Below are 20,819 nucleotides of genomic sequence, written 5' to 3' on the forward strand. Positions count from 1 at the left end.
AGCTGCGCATGAAGGACTGTTGCCTGGTAAAAGTGGGGGATGCCGGGTCACTGGTGGCCGCAGCAGATACCGAATCCCCACGTCCTCTCCCTGCTGAATCCCCCCGTCCTCTCCCTGCTGAAACTCCACGGCCACGACCACGTGCCTTACTCCCTGTTTTCTTCATCTTGGTAGACTGATAAAGATAGGCAGAAAAGTAAAAAAGGGGTGGCTTAGTGTTCTTATTCCTGAACACCTGCTAACCAGTATAAGAAACACTAATTTGGCTAAGAGTGTGTGTACTACACTTTAATATGATCTAATGTGGCCTAGACAACTGTAAAGTGGAGTGTTTGGTGAACTTTATTTCCTTTTTTTTTTTTGGGTGGGGGGAAAGGAAAGGATGTGACCAAAGTTTGAAAGCTATAGTATCACAAACTTTTTGGAGCGATTACAATGCAGGAAGCTAACCTACAATGCAATTGATGAGGCTCCAAAAAATAGGGTGATACTAGCCTGGCTGGCCCTGAAGGGCACAAGCCAGCAAAAAGGCTCCTCTATCTAATCCTATATAGTGTTTGCAACCAACCAATGACAATGGATGCGGTTGGAAGCACACAAATATAGGAGCAAAAATCTGGCTAAATTTGCTGCAAAAAAAGGACTATGTATGAGGCAGTGACGCACGCTGAGCGGACTACAGCTAGCGGTGGCTGTAGAACACACTGCAACGTGAGCTGCACTCACACACAGAGAGACCTATCAGACAGCCAAAAACAGTGCAGAGAAATGGGCTATAGCAGTGAAAGGCTGCTGAAAGGCTCCGCTGTCCACTCCTTTAGTGTTTGCAACCAACGTATATGGATACGTATGGAAGCACACTATACAGGAGAAAAAAAAAGCAGCAATAAAAGAAAAATGTGTATGAGGCAGAGACACACGCTGGCCGGCCTACAAGCAGACATGCCTGCAGGACACACTACACAGCGTGGGTCTGCACTCACACAGCCCTTGCAGACAGCTGTGAAAACAGCGCTGCTAGGGAAAAGCAAGCTACAGTGGTGGTTTATGTAGCCTGGATAAAGCACAATATTGTTTTTAGAATCGCTATTTCTAACTGTCCCTCACAGTCTTCAACAGCAGCCTGTCCCTAACTGAATTCACAGCAGAGTGACCAGAAATGGCGGCTGCAGCGCTTTTTATAGTGCATCATGACATCATTTCAGCAGCCAATCACAGCCATGCCAGTAGTTAACATGCCTACATGCCTAACAGGATGTGCCCACACTTCTGAGGATCCCCATTGGCTGAATCAAATCGAGCGGGCTCCTAGCATTATGGGAACTTCCGATTCCGGTATTCGATATGAAAAAAGTATCGGAACTAAGTATCGGAATTCCGATACAGCTAATATCGGCTGATACCCGATACTTGCGGTATCGGAATGCTCAACACTAATCAACAGATGCAGAGCCGCATCGCTCTATCCAGACTTTCTCCAAGGAACCGCAACTTCACTTCCACCAGGACTATCCGAGTCCTGCCAACCACCCACCAATCACCAAAAACTCCCACGCTACAACTCCAGCCTCTCGCCACTGCACTTTACTGGCCAAATCATATATTATATCACAAATCTCCAGCAATAAAGTAAAGTGTGATTAACCCTTACAACAATATCACATACCCTCTGCAGCCAACCAGAGGCTGAAGATTGTTTGAGCCTTCACATTTTTGAAAGAAATACTGTAGGGCTGCAGCCAATCAAAAGCCACTGATTGGCTACTGCAGTCACGTGGGATTGTTTATATTAGAAACTTGGTGGAGGATACATGACTTAGACCAGAGCAGGGTTGACATTCTGAGAGTATATATTTTTTCTTACTATAGTTCACTGGGGGCATTTGCAAGGTATTGTACAGTAGTGGACAACCCCTTTAAAGCTCCATATTTAAATTAGATGGCGCTCACCTAATACTTGAAATGATCTTACACAATAATTTATGAACAGCTGGTTTTAATGCAGAGAGGGTGATATAAATTTGCATGCAAAGTTTTCTTAGAGTGACCAGGCATAGCCTAATGTACTGTATTTGTTTAGCTATTGATATGCTTCAAATAGTAAGTTATACAATTTGCTAATATACTTCCGTCATCCAAGATTTTCCAATCTTCACATAACTGCTGTTACAGTGCCTTGCAAAAGTATTCGGCCCCCTTCACCCCCAAGGGTGGTTTGCACGTTCATGACCGGGCCAATTTTTACAATTCTGACCACTGTACCTTTATGAGGTCATAACTCTGGAACGCTTCCATGGATCCCGGTGATTCTGACAATGTTTTCTTGTGACATATTGTACTTCATGTTAGTGGTAAAATTTCATTCAAATAACTTGCTTTTATTTGTGAAAAAAATGGAAATTTGGCAAAAATTTTGAAAATTTCGCAATTTTCCAACTTTGAATTTTTATGCCCTTAAATCACAGAGATACGGCACACAAAAAACTTGATAACTAATATTTCCCACATGTTTACTTTACATCAGCACAATTTTGGAACCAAAATTTTTTTTTGTTAGGAAGTTATAAGGGTTAAAAGTTGACCAGCGATTTCTCATTTTTACAACACCATTTTATTTTTAGGACCACATCATATTTGAAGCCACTTTGAGGGGTCTATATGATAGAAAATACCCAAAAGTGACACCATTCTAAAAACTGCACCCCTTAAGGTGCTCAAAACCACATTCAAGAAGTTTATTAACCCTTTAGGTGCGTCACAGGAATTTTTTTGAATATTTAAAAAAAAAATGAACATCTAACTTTTTTTCACAAAAAAAATACTTCAGGTTCAATTTTTTTTATTTTACCAAGGGTAACAGGAGAAATTGGACTGCAAAAGTTAATGTGCAATTTGTCCTGAGTACGCTGATACCTGATTTGTGGGGGGGAACGACTGTTTCGGTGCATGGCAGAGCTCAGAATGGAAGGAGCGCCGTTTGACTTTTTCAATGCAAAATTTGTCTGGAATTCAGATCGGACGCCATGTCACGTTTGGAGAGTCCCTGATGTACCTAAAAAGTGGAAACCCCCCACAAATGACACCATTTTGGAAAATAGACCCCCTAAGGAACTTATCTAGATGTGTGGTGAGAACTTTGAACCCCCAAGGGCTTCACAGAAGTTTATAACATAAAGCCGTACAATTAAAAATCATATTTTTTCCACAAAAATGATCTTTTCACCCTCAATTCTTATTTTTCCAAGGGTAACAGCACCCTAAAAGTTATTGTGCAATTTGTCCTGAGTACGCTGATACCCCACATGTGGGGGTAAACCACTATTTGGGCGCATGGCAGAGCTCGGAAGGGAAGCAGCGCCATTTGACGTTTTTGGCTGGAATTGAGATTGGACACCATGTCGCGATTGGAAAACCCCTGATGTACCTAAATAGTGGAAACCCCCCACAAATGACACAATTTTGTAAACTAGACCCCCCAAGGAACTTATCTAGATGTGTGGTGAGCACTTTGAACTCCCCAGTGCTTCACAGAAGTTTATAACGCCCGGGCGTGAAAATAAAAAATTCGTATTTTTTCCACAAACATGATCTTTTAGTCACCATTTTTTTTATTTTCCCAAGGGTAACAGGAGAAATTGGACCCCAAAAGTTGTTGTCCAATTTGTCCTGAGTATGCTGATACCCCATATGTGGGAGAAAACTACTGTATGGGCACACGTCGGGGCTCGGAAGGGAAGTAGTGACGTTTTGGAATGCAGACATTGATGGAATGGTCTGCGGGTGTCATGTTGCCTTTGGAGAGCCTCTAATATACCTAAACAGTGGAAACCCCCCACAAATGACCCCATTTTGAAAACTAGACCCACTAAGGAACTTATCTAGATGTGAGGTGAGCACTTTGAACCCCCAAGGGCTTCACAGAAGTTTATAATGCCAGGGCATGAAAATAAAAAAATCGTATTTTTTCCACAAACAAGATCAATTAGTCCCCAATTTTTTTATTTTCCCACGGGTAACAGGAGAAATTGAACCCCAAAAGTTGTTGTCCAATTTGTCCTGAGTACGCTGACACCCCATATGTGGGAGAAAACTACTGTATGGACACACGTCAGGGCTCAGAAGGGAAGTAGTGACGTTTTGGAATGCAGACTTTGATGGAATGGTCTGCGGGTGTCATGTTGCCTTTGGAGAGCCCCTAATGTACCTAAACAGTGGAAACACCCACAAATGACCCCATTTTGGAAACGAGAACCCCTAAGGAACTTATCTAGATGTGTGGTGAGCACTTTGAACCCCCAAGGGCTTCACAGAAGTTTATAATGCCCGGGCATGAAAATAAAAAAATCTTATTTTTTCCACAAACATGATCAATTAGTCCCCAATTTTTTCATTTTCCCAAGGGTAACAGGAGAAATTGGACCCCAAAAGTTGTTGTCCAATTTGTCATGAGTACGCTGACACCCCATATGTGGGAGAAAACTACTGTATGGACACACGTCGGGGCTCGGAAGGGAAGCAGTGACGTTTTGGAATGCAGCCTTTGATGGAATGGTCTGCGGGTGTCATGTGCGTTTGGAGAGCCCCTGATGTACCTAAACTATTGAAACTCCCCACAAGTGACCCCATTTTGGACACTAGACCCCCCACGGAACTTATCTAGATATGTGGTGAGCACTTTGAACCCCCAAGTGCTTCACAGAAGTTTATAACGCTCGGACGTGAAAATAAAAAAATCATTTTTTTCCACAAAAATGATATTTTTGCCCCCAATTTTTTATTTTCCTAAGGGTGACAGGAGAAATTGGACCCCAAAAATTGTTTTGCAATTTGTCCTGAGTAGTTTGATACCCTACATGTGGGGGTAAATCACTGTTTGGGCGCATGGCAGAGCTTGGAAGGGAAGGAGCACCATATGACTTTTTCAACTCAGAATTGGCTGGAATTGAGATCAGACGCAATGTTGCATTTGGAGAGCCCCTGATGTGCCCAAACAGTGGAAACCCCCAATTCTAACTCCACCCCGAACCCCAACACACCCCTAACCCTAATCTCAGCCCTAACCCTAGCCCTAACCCTAGCCCTAACCCTAGCCCTAACCCTAACCCTAACCCTAGCCCTAACCCTAACCCTAACCCTAGCCCTAACCCTAACCCTAACCCTAATGGAAAAATGGAAATAAATACATTTTTTTTTATTTTATTATTTTTCCCTAACTAAGGGGGTGATAACGGGGGGTTTGATTTACTATTTATGGCGGTTTTTATGTTTGGCAGCTGTCGCACGCTAAAAGACGCTTTTTATTGTAAAAATAGTTTTTGCATCACCACATATTGAGAGCTATAATTTTTCCGTATTTTGACCCACCGAGTCATGTGAGGTCTTGTTTTTTGCGGGACGAGTTGATGTTTTTATTGGTACCATTTTCGGGCACGTGACATTTTTTGATCGCTTTTTATTCCGATTTTTGGGACGCAGAATGAACAAAAATCAGCGTTCCATGAATTTCTTTTGTGGGAGTGCGTTTACACCATTCCGCGTGCGGTAAAATTGATAAAGCGGTTTTATTCTTCGAGTCAGTACGGTTACAGCGATACCTCATTTAGGTCTTTTTTTATGTTTTGTCGGTTTTATGCAATGAAAACTATTTTATATAAAAAATAATTATTTTTGCATCGCTTTATTCTGCGAGCTATAACTTTTTTATTTTTTCGCTGATGATGCTGTGTGGTGGCTCGTTTTTTGCGGGACAAGATTACATTTTCAGCGGTACCATGGATATTTATATGCGTCTTTTTGATCGCGCGTTATTACACTTTTTGTTTGGCGGTATGATAATAAATCATTATTTTTTGCTTCGTTTTTTATTTTTTAAGGGGTTTGCTAAAGGGGTTAACTAATGGGACAGTTTTATAGGGCGGGTCGTTACGGACTCAGCGATACCTAGTATGTGTACTTTTATTGTTTTTTTTTTATTTTCAAAAAATGAATTTATTGGGGAATATTTTTTTTTTTTTACTAATTTATTTAGCGATTTTTTTTTAAATTATTTTCACACTTTTTTTAATTTTTTTTTACTTTATTACATAGTCCCAGGTGGGACATCACTGTCCTGTGACAGATCACTGATCTGTCACATCACAGATCACTGTGACAGATCAGCGATCTGTCACAGGCAGTGCCGAAGGCTTCCTCATGCCTGCGCTTTGCAGGCACTGAGGAAGCCAGCTTCCTGCAGGCCCCCGAAGGCCCCCGTCGCCATCTTGGATTCGGGGGCCTGCAGGAAAGGAGCCCCCCGCAGCAGTGCTGAACATTGCGCTGCCGTGGGGGGCTCAGGGAAGCCTCCTCCCTGCCGATGCTTCCCTTTAACTCCCAGTACACCGCGATCGTGTTTGATGTGACCGTGACCGCCCCTGACACATTGTGCCGGGTGTCAGCTGTGATAATCAGCTGACACCCGGCCGCGATCAGAGGCGCTCACCACGTGGGCGCCACTAATCGCGGTAGACGTACTATCCCGTCCATGGGCATAGGGGCCCGAGGCCCATGGACGGGATAGTAGGTCTCATGTCAGAAAGGGGTTAAACATAAAGATACCAAATGTAAATTTTTGGTGAAGAATCAACAACAAGTGGGACACAATTGTGAAGTTGAACGAAATTTATTGGTTATTTTAAATTTTTGTCAAAATTCAAAAACTGAAAAGTGGGGCGTGCAATTTTTTTCAGCCCCTTTACTTTCAGTGCAGTAAACTCACTCCAGAAGTTCATTGTGAATCTCTGAATGATCCAATGTTGTCCTAAATGACTAATGATGATAAATATAATCCACCTGTGTGCAGTAATCAAGTCTCCGTATAAAAGCACCTGCTCTGTGATAGTCTCAGGGTTCTTTTTGATGCACAGAGAGCATCATGAAGACCAAGGAACACAACAGGCAGGTCCATGATACTGTTGTGGAGAAGTTTAAAGCCGGAATTGGATACAAAATGATTTCCAAAACTTTAAACATCCCAAGGAGCACTGTGCAAGCGATCATTCTGAAATGGAAGGAGTATCATACCACTGCAAATCTACCAAGACCCGGCCGTCCCTCTAAACTTTCATCTCAAACAAGGAGAAGACTGATCAAAGATGCAGCCAAGTGGCCCATGATCACTCTGGATGAACTGCAGAGATCTACAGCTGAGGTGGGACAGTCTGTCCATAGGACAACAATCAGTTGTACACTGCACAAATCTGGCCTTTATGGAAGAGTGGCAAGAAGAAAGACATTTCTCAAAGATATACATAAAAAGTGTCACTTAAAGTTTGCAACAAGCCACCTGGGAGACACACCAAACATGTGGAAGAAGGTGCTCTGGCCAGATGAAACCAAAATCTAACTTTTTGGCAACAATGCCAAACGATATGTTTGGCGTAAAGGCAACACTGCTCATCACCCTGAACACACCATCCCCACTGTCAAACATGGTGGTGGAAGCATCATGGTTTGGGCCTGCTTTTCTTCAGCAGGGACAGGGAAGATGGTTAAAATTGATTGGAAGATGGATGGAGCCAAATACAGGACCATTTTTGAAGAAAACCTGTTGGAGTCTGCAAAAGACCTGAGACTGGGACGGAGATTTGTCTTGACAATGATCCCAAACAAAAAGCAAAATCTACAATGGAATGGTTCACAAATAAACGTATCCATGTGTTAGAATGGCCAAGTCAAAGTCCAGACCTGAATCCAATCAAGAATCTGGAAAGAGCTGAAAACTGCTGTTCACAAACGATCTCCATCAAACCTCACTGAGCTCGAGCTGTTTGCCAAGGAAGAATGGGCAAGAATTTCAGTCTCTCAATGTACAAAACTGATAGAGACATACCCCAAGCGACTTGCAGCTGTAATAACAGCAAAAGGTGGCGCAACAAAGTATTAAGTTAATGGGGCCGAATAATATTGCACGCCCCACTTTTCAGTTTTTGAATTTCCACAAAAATTTAAAATAACCAATAAATTTCGTTCAACTTCACAATTGTGTCCCACTTGTTGTTTATTCTTCACCAAAAATTTACATTTGGTATCTTTATGTTTGAAGCATGATATGTGGGAAAAGGTTGAAAAGTTCCAGGGGGCCGAATACTTTCGCAAGGCACTTTTTTTCCTCTTTCCCTGCAGGTCCACTTTTGCTATGTTTTGAAACACCATGCCAGCATGGTGGCTCAATGGTTACCACTGTTGCTTTGCAGCGCTGGGGTCCTGAGTTCAAATCCCACCAATGACAACAGCTGCAAGGAGTTTGTATGTTCTCCCTGTGTTTGTGTGGATTTCCTACCACACTCCAAAGACATATTGATAGGAGATTTAGATGGTGAGTCCTAATGGGGACAGTAATGATAATGTCTGTAAAGCACTGCAAAAGATGATACGGCTATATAAGCAATGCAAAGTAATAATGCTGTCTGTGAGGGGGCTAGTTGACTGTCTTACTTCAACAGTTAAAGGGAATCTGTCACCTCATTTTTGCCCTATGAGATGCGGCCACCACCATCAGGACCTTATGCTGTAGATAAGCCCCCGATGTAACCTGAAAGATAAGAAAAACTAGTTAGATTATACTCACCCTGGGGTCCGGTCCGATGGGTGTCACGGTCCAGTCCAGTGCCTCCCATCTTCTAGCGATGATGTCCTCCTCCTTACTTCTGCCGTGGCTCCTGCACAGGCTTACTTACCCTGTCTTGTTGAGGGCAGAGTAGAGTACTGCAGAGCGTAGGCGCCGGGAAAGGTCAGAGGGGTCCGGCGCCTGCGCACTGCAGTACTCTGCTCTGCCCTCAACAGGGCAGAGTAAGTTAGCCTGCGCAGGAGCCGCGGAAGAAGTAAGGAGGAGGACGTCATCACTAGAAGATGGGAGGCTCCAGACCGGACTGCGACACCCATCGGACCGGCCCCAGGGATGAGTATAATCTACCTAGTTTTTCTTATCTTTCAGGTTACATCAGGGGGCTTAGCTCCTGATGGTGGTGGCCGCATCTCATATCGGAAAAATGAGGTGACAGATTCCCTTTAAGTCTAGGTTCATTTCTGACTTGGAGCATCCTTTATGAAGCTTTATTGCAGATTTAGTCATTTTTACCAGAAAATTGGTGCACCGCGATGAAAACTTGATGGACCCTTAAATCAGTGGGGTCTGACTAGCACCACTGGGATCAATCACTAGCATGAATTTCTGTTTCTTAAATAGAACAGAAAAAAATCCCAATCCTAAAACTGATGTGAACTCAGCCTAAGCCAGCCCCCTTCTTTGTCCAATGTGAAAAAGAAAGGGGCTGGTTTAGCTAATAAAATGAGTCAATCATCCACACCCCTTCATACACAGCCCTGATGGCGTGCCAACACAGTAAACGCTGTCTCTTGTTGAGAACAAGCCAGAAAAGTGACTGGTGAGACCTGAGACTGGGGAAGATATCTGATCTTTGGGCACCTTGGATAATTTAAGTATATTAGTAAGCTGCATAATTTACTGTTTTAAGCACATTCCAAGATTTATTTTCAACTGTACTACACTAGATGTTTACATGTCAGTAATTGTTGCTTGCACGCCTCTCAGTATATGAAGGCGATACAAAGGAGACATGAGTTCTTTTTGGAATCCTGGGGAAATCTTACTCAGGGTGACCATTAATTAGGATTCTTCACAGTAGAGGGGAGGTAACGGTTTACAGGAAACACAGTTCTGAGCTGAAGTTGATCCCATGGGTTTTATTCAAGCTTGTTTTCATCACACAGAATCACTTCTCTTCAAGCAGTGCGTCATCAACATACTGTATATGAAAGTCTCTTCACAGATAACTTCTCTTCACACACAGTGTCTTAACCTTAGCAGGGCTGAACCTGGTCATGCAGTGAGGTAGAGAAGGGGGATGAGTCCTGTGCTGTAGCTCTCTCTCTACCTATCTTAAGGTACTAAAGATCGTCCTGGCTGTCCTGACTGCTTCTATGATTACAGCAATCACTTCTCAGGAAGAACTGGTCTATACCGCTTGTCTGATTTCAGTGTGACAGAAGACTATCTAGCACACACCTTACTCTTGCATGTCCAGGACACAATAACAACTATCCCAGTGTCCCCTGGGGTTGAGCTACCATTCCCCATCTGTAATAACTATTTTAGCCCCTAAAGTTGCTGGGTGATTCTAAATCAACAGTGCAGCTTGTATCCATTACATAATATCCCCAAAAATTGCGCCTTGTATATATGCTGCACTGTAACCAGCTCCCCGTGCACATGTAAGGGGGTGACAAAGGATTACAGCCCTGCTCTGCTCCCCTAATGGTTCTTAATGTGTAACTGTTTACACGTTAGTTACTGTAATGTCATCGTTAATACTCGGTGGTACTGCTATATGTAAAATATGTATTACCCCGCATAGTCAATGGTACTGCCACACTCTTTTCAGTGTTACCATTTTATGTACAATGTTGTATATGCATTATGTGCTTGTAATATAATACTGTGTAAGAAAGGGAAAATAAAGTGCACCCTTTGGACATTAGAGGGGGCACCTTAGTATTATAGTTCTCATAGCTAATGGTAAGTGTAGGCTCTTCGTGGGCCACTAGATGGGGGCATACTAGTGTGCACGGTTAGAATAGGTCATAGCTAGTTTGTAGGGAGTAAAAGTAGGAGGGGCTGCCTGGTGGTAAGACAGGAGTTTTTAGGAAGTTAAGTCAGACTGGGCCAGGGTGCCCGAAGTGTCAACATGGGCTACAGGCCTCGGATGGCTCGGCAGCCACGCAACGTTAGGTAGCTTCATCCCACGTTATCCATGGCTACTGGGCATCATCGCAGTGGGCCAGTACAGGAGAAGGAAGATGTGGCAACTCAGTCTGGGCAGATGCCTTTAGGGCGGGAGTCAGTTGGAGTGAGGAACTGAAGGAGGTTGGAGCTTCGACGCGAACGGTACAGACGGGCCGGATGTTTTTCCAGAGGCAACCAAACCGGGTGGCTGATGATTTTGAGTCTGAGGTGAAACAGGCAGAAGGAATTGTCATCATGGTGAGGTTAGGCCAGAAAGGATCTGGGGAGCAGTCTAAGACGGTTCTGTCCGGACGTGTGCTGCACAGAAGTGTCAGCGAAGGAGGGAAATATGAGGAAACAAGTGAATTCCGTGATGTGCCAACTGTGGTAGTAACGTGTGAAGTTCTAAGTAAAGAGAATGTTCAAGTTATCCTGGACTGTGTCTCCATTACTGGGGGTCGCCTGGAAGAGGGGCCATTGTCACCTGGGAAATGCCCAGGGGGATCTGAAACTGGAGACGCAGGTACACTGAGAATTGGAATACAGTTTTCTGTGAGGGAAGGTGGGGACACAGATGCTTCAGTGTCTCTGGCCATGACTACAGTCCTGGCCTCCCCTTACACACACAAGGCTAATCTACTGGCAGATCATACCAAAGTACCAGCATACACCTAAGAAGGGGCAAAAATCATAACAAAAGGGAAAATGGAATGGGGTCGTTCATTCTAGATAAAGGCTTTAATTGCTTAAATGGAACTAACAATTCGGCTAGATTTATTCTAGATAAGGGGGCTTACGTTCTCCCCTCTTAATTCATTTTTATTACTGTGCTTTTGTATTCGCATGAAAGTGAATTATTATGCTAAGAACTTGGCAATTTATTTTTCTTGCAGCAATGTTTTTACAATATACAATTGCGATAACACTTCCCTTATCTGGTCATATATCGTTTTTAAAACCTAACACAGCAGACGAGAATAGGCTGGAAGGAAAGAAAAAAAACTTGAGGAATGTTTCATTTTGCTTGGCATGCCATGAAGGTATTGTGGATCACAAAAGGTGTCAGTAGTGCTTCTTATGGATTTAGCTTAAACTGCACTGCTGAGAGCCTTTTATGAGATGCCAATTACAATACATTCTGTTTACTGTCTGCTTGCCATGTTAAATGTGGAATGTAGTTTAAAATTACAGCTCAAATTGATAAAGATTTGGAGATACGAATACTGGAGTGTTCACAAGACTTTTGCTAAAGCTTAAAGGTCATACAATGAAGAATAAAAATGGGTGACCTCAGATGTATATTGTATATAGAGTAGACATTGCATGGTCAGTTGAGAAGAAGGTACCCAAGAACGAGAGGGTCGTAATGAACCTGATGGAAATGACCACCCTCTTAGGCAGCTACAGGGACCTAGTGACTGGCGAAGGCCACCAACTAATTCCACTGATAGGGAACAAAATGCTCCATTACCACCACTGCACTCTTGGTGGTCAAGTACAGTATATAAAATTCTTGTAATTAAGCTAGCCTTAGGCAATAACACGTCGTTGCTCTGCTTGTGACGCATAGCATGTGATCCAAGGTTAAGACCCAAGTGGCAAGTGATGTTCTTCCAGAGCCTTAAAGAGAAACTACTCCACTACCTAAATGCTTGGTTGTCAACCCTGTGGTGAATTTAGGGGCTTTTTTTTCTCCTGTTCGCCTTCTTTTTAGATTTTTTAAATAAATATGGGTGACATCATTTGTATATTGTATGAAGAGTAGACGTTGAGTGGTTTGTTGAGAAGAGGTAGATACCCAAGAATGAGAGGAGAGTGATCACCCTGAGCAAAGAGGACTCTCACTCTTGAGCAGCTACAGGAACTTAGTGACTGGCCAATGCCACTAATTCACAACCACTATAGGAAACAAAATGCTCCATTACCACCTCTGCACTCTTGGTGAACAATTATTAAAAATTTTTGTAGTTAAGCTGGCTATTGCGCTGGAATTGGGCGCTACTGTCTGCCCGGATCCACCCCTTTCTGTTGTTTATTAAATACTACTGTGTTCCTATGCTTGTGACGCACAGCATGTGATCCAACATCAAGATCCAGCATGGCATGTGATGTTCTTCCAGAATTGTAAAGCAAAACCACTCCAGTATCTAAATACTTGATTGTCAACCCTGTGGTGAATTTCCAGGCTTTTTTTTTCCTTCTTGCCTTTTCTTGCATTTTCCAGTTTGACACATTTGTCCTTAGATATTTCTTCTGACCTTATTTTCTGCTACTGAACATGGACCTGGCATTACCTACCTGATACCATCCTGGATCAGTTCTGACTAATTCTCTATCCCGTATGAGTTCAAAATTCACTGCACACGCTAAAGTATACATTACAAAAAAGATTTATTAAAGTCCATACATGAAAAGATTGGGAGCAGATGGTAGCTGGTAAAAATGCGACTATATATTTGAATATTATGACTTTTTGTCTAGGTCTTAATCATTTAGACCTAATTGAACTTCATTCAATTCTCTCAATTTCTACTTGATCTTAGTTTTTACAGTTCTTCATCCTGTCCCTAAAGCTTGCCATAAGGTTTCCTTCTGTCCACAGGCTGTATAAAAGGTTTCCAGGTATTCTCTTTGACTGTATAAAGTGGTACTGCCAACTAAAATGGAGTTGTGCTCACAATTTCTTGTTACCACTCTTGGTCAATTTGTTACTTTGTGTTACACACGTGTTTGTGAAACCACTGTGGCACAGTTCGGGGAGTTTCTGGAGGGGCGTAACTGACTCTTCACTAGAGCCCCTGATGGTGGGGTTAGAATTGGCTCCAGGTGATTGCCAGGTGCTACTCCAGGATGGACCCACGAAGCCATGGCAACTGACCCCCACGATGGACTGGGAAACATGACTGGCCGGTAACTAGTTAGCGGGATGGTAAGGCACAAGCAGGACTGGAACAGAAACAAAGGACGGCCACAGTATGGGATCTCATATGTAGTTACATAGGTGCAAGTTCAGACTGGGTAGGTAAGCGGCAAAGATACAGGTCAGACCGGTCAGGATTAGGGCTAGGCACAGGCAGGACAGATTCAGAACTGGTATATCAGAGTGGACTGGGACAGGGGCAGACAGAGTAGACCGGATCAGGAATACGTTGACCTTACAACTAACTAGCAGGAAACACATAGACTAACTAAAGTTGCTAAGGCACATCCCAATAGGGGAGCGTGCCTCATATACAAGACGACTCCCAGCTATTGGCTGGGGACATCTTTAGAAGTCTACTCCCAGGAGATCTGCGTGCCGCACACAAATCCTGAGAGCAGACTGATGCCTCGGGTAAGTGCACTCTCCGGCATCCCTTCAGGGTCCCTGCAGGGGCGTCGACTGTGTCCTAACACTTTATCTTTTACTAGCAACTGTACGGTATATACTGTTTGGCGCCATTGCTCTCATTCTTTAAGTCCCCCTTGTTCACATCTGGCAGCTGTCAATTTGCCTCCAACACTTTTCCTTTCACTTTTTCCCCATTATGTAGATAGGGGCAAAATTGTTTGGTGAATTGGAACGCGTGGGGTTAAAATTTCACCTCACAACATAGCCTATGACGCTCTCGGGGTCCAGACGTGTGACTGTGCAAAATTTTGTGGCTGTAGCTGCGACGGTGCAGATGCCAATCCTGGACATACATACATACATACACACATACACACACACATTGAGCTTTATATATTAGATATTATCTGCTTTAATATCAATAGGTGGCCCCAGGTAGTCATTGGAACAACCTGCTCATGCCAAGGTCTTTACCTGCTTGTCCTGTCATTTACCAATGCCTCCAGCAAGATCAGATACTACACTTACATAAAAAGCAAAAACACTCTTTAATATTTACCTCGTATGATGCATTTTTTTCATTTCTTTAGGAGATGAAGGAGGATTGACCCTCAATCGATTCTCGATCAAGCATTTGTGGCTAACCGAGTGTCTATGGAGATAAAACATAGATTCATACCAGTCATGTATATGAGCTGTGATCACCCTGAGCTGATGCTACCACCCTACAGGGCAGCTGTAGAGACAAGTAAACTAGCCAAGAGCACCAACTCACAACACTACTATGATACAAAAATTCTAGTGCTTAACTAAATTAAGAAAGGAAGGTATTTAGTTCCCAAAAATGTTGATATAAATTGATGACATCAGAAGAGACAATGCCCTTCCCTATTTGTGAACCTTGCAGTGAGGAGTATGGCTAGTTTCTCCCGACCGAGATTGTAGAATACAATCATCCCGAGCAAAGTAAACCAACCCCCTAGGAACGTGCACTAATAAAGCAGCTGCCTAAAGACATGAAATCACTGCAGCTCCTCGAAAGGAAACAATAACGAAACTATTGGGATACAATTACAGAGAAGCTTAAAAACTTTAAACTTCGGCTGATTCACGCTTTCAATATTAAGATATTTGCATGTATATTCAGTGCATATATTTATTATGTACTGTAAAATAAGGAAAATTATATCATATTATCATATATATATACTGTGTATATATTTATATATATATAATTTTACGGGCAAGAAGTATACATATAAAGTTGAATATTCTCTGCTTTTCATTAAACGTGGAAAACGTCGTGTGCGAGTTTTGGAAGATTTCAAACTTTATATCCAGGATATATGTAATATATTTTTCATAGCTTAGAATAACATTTTTAGACAGAATTACACAGTTAAAGTTTCAAATTGTTCCAAGAAAAACCCTATAGTGAGAGAATCATCGAAGGGTAAAACTTCCGAGTTTCGAAGGAAATTTTTTACATAACATTTATATTTGCCGGAATACTCAAGGGCAAGATTCTAGTAGAATATCCGTCTCCATCAGTTCTAAACACATCAAGATATAATTGAACCACAAGTAAGGATGGCCTGATACAATGTTGAGGTTACACAATGCTCAGTTTCTGTAACTTTACAATATTATTCTTAGGTTGTTTTTTTTATATATATATCCGGCCAGTTATTTTATGCTTGACTTAGCCACACTAGTTGCAAACTTGTGTACTTTGCGCACCACTCTGAAATTTATAGCTGTATGGAAAACAATGGGATCAGTCCTGGCATTAGTTTCTCTCCAGCCAGCAAGAAAAAACACTGGATAGCCTGATAAATGGAAAAATGGCCCTGAAATGTGTGATCATTTGATATTTTAACAGACGTACTGGTAAAACAAAGAAACATCTTCCATAGGGTCCTTTTACATGGGCCAATAAATGGATCCAACAAGTTTGATCAACCATTTAAATATTAATAAAAACAACAATAATATCAAACAATTTTCTGCTTGTCATTTTATTGAGGGACTGGTTTACACTGTGTAATGCATGGAGTGAACATTTGTACAAAGGTTTTATAAGCACTCAGAGTAAAAGGGGTAGATTTGATTAGTTGTGAATGAAATATAGACCGAATGGAATTTGCTCCAAAAAGACTTTTATTATGTTCTTAAGTTTCTCCAGATTCCAAAGTATAATAAACAAAGGGCTAAGAAGAGATTAAAAATCAATTGTAGGCCTGCTCCCGCCTAGACTTCTTTGGCTTCGGATAAGTCTTCAGATGGGTCTTCATCTCCAAGCAGTCATGTAGGGCACAATGCACATCATTGACATATATGACATGTGTCCAACCTAACATGACCCTGTGTGGCCTAGTCAAACCCAGAAAATCAGGACTGAAGACCAAACAGAAGACCAATTTCAAAGAGCTATCCAAAGTGAGGAGTGGAGTATCGGATGGGGAGCGGGACTACTGAAGTGGTCAGAGATAGTAAAAAGACCAGTGAGTATAATCTTTTCATATTTTTTAATCCCTTTCAGATATTATTTACATTTTCAGTCGCCTAAAGAGGAATTTGATTTAATGATGATGGATACTTTTTAAAAGAAAAAAAATTTGAAAACAACCTTATTTTTCCTGTGGATGTTTACACAAAGTTTAGAAGATATTCTTACATCTATTTTTATAATCTTTTTTTTCTTTTTACTGAAAAAAAAAAATGACACATGCATGTTCTTCATCTGGCTCCACTCTTTCCCAATTCGACCCTATCCAGGGCAAATGTTAGCTAATTTCTTTAATGTACAAAATCAATTGATTGCAGCTACTTTTAACGCTGTATATACAAAGGCAACGGCGGCATGTTCGCTTCGGCAGATTGAATGTATGGTTAATTAGAGATAATTGATCTCTGGTGAATGGGATTGTCAGCATGCAGTGGCATTATTCCTGAACAGTTGATGGACCATGAACGAAGCAGCATTCATGGTCCATCAAGTGTTTGGGAAATTGTTAGTATGTGCTGACATTTCCATTTGCTATGAGCTCAGTAATCATTATTTTACCAGGTGTGCAAGATACAGTGACTGTTGATTAAATTAAATATTCAAGGGCATAAAATAAAGGCTTGTTCATATCCATTCTTATTGATTATCAGCCTACCCGACTTAATGCCATTAACATGCACATGCAAATGTAGTGGGGGAGAGCGGGGATTACAATTTTTGCTTCTAACATTTTTTTAATCTGTGCTATACAGGTCTACACAGTTAACATTAAACGTAGCAGAAAATATCAATATATTTGTATTATTAAAGGAGCTTTGGGATATTACATTGATGGACCATTGTTGGATAGGTCTCTGACGTCCAGGATCATCACCGATCAGCAAAATAAAAGAGAAGCAGATGTCAATGGCCTGCTGTGGTCCATCACACAGACATTCAAGGTTGCGTGCCAAAGCGTGCGTTGGGGACGACACCATCTAGGAGAAAGAGACCTATTCTACTTCTGTAAGTACTACTCTTCCTCCACTTTTTGGTTTAATTTTTACACAATTATACTTGGTCTCTGCTCTATTTAATACATTATTCATGTTGTTTTAACATGCCTCTGTATATCATCCTAAGCTTCATTCATATCTACCGTATTTTTCGGACTATAAGACGCACCGGACCATAAGACGTACCCCAAATTTTCAGAAGGAAATGGGAAAAAAGATTAATGCATCAAATGGGGGTCCGTCTTATAGTCCTGAATTCAGCTTACCCAGGGGGATCAGCAGCGCTGGTGGAGTGGCGTCACAGGGGGTGTTTAGTGGTCCAGTGATGATATGACCCAGACTGGTGCGGCAGGTTCTGTGGTGCTCGGTGGTGCAGGGGCTCCGCCGACATTTTGTGAAAGCCCGGAGCCCCCGCATATCCATTGCTGCGATGTGGTGGTCACCGGGAAATCCCTTCTCAAGTCTGGTGCGGCAGGCTCGGCGGTGATTGGTGGTGTGAGGGCTCTTGCAACATTTTGTGAAAGCCCAGAGCTCACACACTTCCATTGCCTCGATGCTGTGGTCTCTGGGAAAATGGCCGCCGAAGGCAGGGCATGCGCAGATTGAGATATCGGGGGACGAGATCTTGTTGCTGAGATCTCAATTTAAGCATGAGTCTCCCCCTGTGGCCTTTTTCCCGGAGGCCACAGCATGGACTATAAGCATTGACTATAAGACGCACCCCCGTTTTTCTCAAAAATTTTTTGGGAAATGTGTGTCTTATAGTCTGAAAAATACGGTGCATTATGGACTTGTGTTGATACTCACTGAAGCTGTTTCCTGCACCAAGTACTTTATTACCTAATATTAGCCATATACAACTCCCTTTATGTATTTTATTACTCTGTGGTTGATTTTCACTTTTTTTTATCATTCACTTATTTTCATCAATATTGTGATTGGCACTTTATAATTGGTCGGATTACACTTTACTGTTTATGGCCAATATCTCTTGTCTGGGTGTGCGGCCTTGTTTTTAACTCTTTGTATACATTGATTGCTATTTTCCTATTAATATTACTTGGTGTACTATTGATATTAATAAACATTATTGATTTTTTCACCGTACTATGATTGGACTTAATGGTCGGCTTTTTTTCTGACTAAATAATTCCTCGTACATACGGTAAGCATGTGTAACTTGGTGTCTTCCAGGTTTCAGACACTTCTTGTGTGGCAAATCTCATGGACAGGAATAAGACTCAATGCTTCTATCTGTTGTATCTAATATTTGCTCTTATTTTGGCCACCTTCGCCTTTTTGGCAGAATTGAGCCTCTTTGCTCTCCTCTGTGGTGACAATCCTCACCCTCTCTTTGTAATGGCAGCTCTGTTATCCAGAAGGGCTTAGCTCTTCCTCTTGGGGAAATTACAACTACTGCAGTGCAGGATAGAGCATTTTACAAGCTCTTTTGTAGCCATAACTATTTCCCTATACCAGGGCCTGGGTGCAACTGTTCCCTGTGTTATCTATGTAGCTGGATCCTTGTAGTAATACAATATATTTGACATGTTGTGGAACAGTCCTAAACCATGAGACCCAAGTGGAGCAACAACTTCTACTGACACCAAGGACCAGAAAAAAGCACGTTTCATAACAGGTGACCTTGATATTGAATTCCTCCAGTTGGAAACCCCTCTAATGATTAACCTTTCGGGAATGTGACTTTCGGCAGGGCCAACTTAAAATATCTTTGTCAGTTACCACATATATCTGTAAATGTCAACCATCAAAATCCTATAAATTGCATAGTGTGGGCTTACTTTTTGTCTTTCCAAACTAACCTAATAGATACAAGTTGCAGCTATGAGTTTTAGAGAACAGTATGACAGTAGAATGGGCAATCCCTACCGGAACGGACTGGGAGAAGCACTGCTAACAGGTTTTTAATGAATTTGCTAGACAGCTGGGCCTCGAGAGCAAGGAACTCCGACAGATCTAGATCCTGTGAAAAATAATAAGTGTATTTAAGAAGACCTGATGTACAATTCTAGGAACGGGAACCATTCTTTCTTACATTTTTTAATTTATGTACTGTTTGCAGATATTCGGAATTCATCGGGTAAAATGCTACTTTTTGAGAGAAGGCTGAGGTGAAAATAAAACTGAATTAAAGGGTCATTTCTTTTTCTTTAACATTTATCCTCTGGATATGACAGATAGATGATCGTCCTACTGCTGGGACCTGTATCAAAGAAGAGATTTTATGTGACAATGAGACCCTTTGCATTCCACCAGGAATTCAGAAGTGGACATGCATAATCAACCTTCTGTATTTGCTTGCAGAGTTATTCTGAAGATACACGGTGTAGGGTATAAATGTCATTCCACATCTGTGGGTGTACAGGAGAGGAACCACAATGTATTAAACAAGAGAAAAATATCCGACACGTCTTGTGGTGTTGAGGAAAACATTCTTTAATGGTTTCATCCACAAAAATAATGTTTCGGTCTACTGTAGATCTTCATCAAACTTGTACTTGTCTACAGCTCCAATTGTATAGACCTCAACTTGTGGTTCCCTCTTGTGGCCAGCTGGAAGAAGAGACGTGCGAGATGAGTTCATAGGACTGGAGCCATAGACAAATACAAGTCTGATGTAGGGCTAAAGTAGAACGAAATATTATTTCTGTGGATTGCACCATTAAAGATTATCAGGATTCGAACCTAGCAGCTCTTCCTTCTGAGCTATTCAGCTTTCTGGGCAGTTCTGTGCTTATCCATATACTTGAAAGTATGTTGTTGCTGATGTCTCCTCTATCAGGATCCTGACAGCGCCGGCGTAAGCCTCCGCTGTGCAGGGACTCACCCGCACTGTAGGGACCCCTGGGGATCAGGACAGCCAGAAAGTATAGGTGCACAGGACCTGAGTGATGAAGTTTAGCAAGCCGGCACGGGACCTATGGTCACGTGACTGCAAGGGGGCGGTGCTTAGCGTCCTGCTTTCAGAGAAGACAGAAAACTCAGAGTCAGGCAAAATGGAGTTCATACACAGTACGGACAGCGAGGTACAGGAGGGATAAACAGACGAGAGGTCAGACAAAGCCAAAGGTCATACACAAGAGGGCGATGTGGTACCAAGGGGACGAGCAGAGAGAAGTCGGGTCACAAGCAGAGAGTCATACACGAGAGGTAGCACAGTACAAGAGGGACAGGCAGAACTCG

The sequence above is a fragment of the Dendrobates tinctorius genome, unplaced genomic scaffold (assembly GCF_039654945.1).
Source record: "Dendrobates tinctorius isolate UK_male_01 unplaced genomic scaffold, ASM3965494v1 ptg000143l, whole genome shotgun sequence".
Lineage (NCBI taxonomy): Eukaryota > Metazoa > Chordata > Amphibia > Anura > Dendrobatidae > Dendrobates > Dendrobates tinctorius.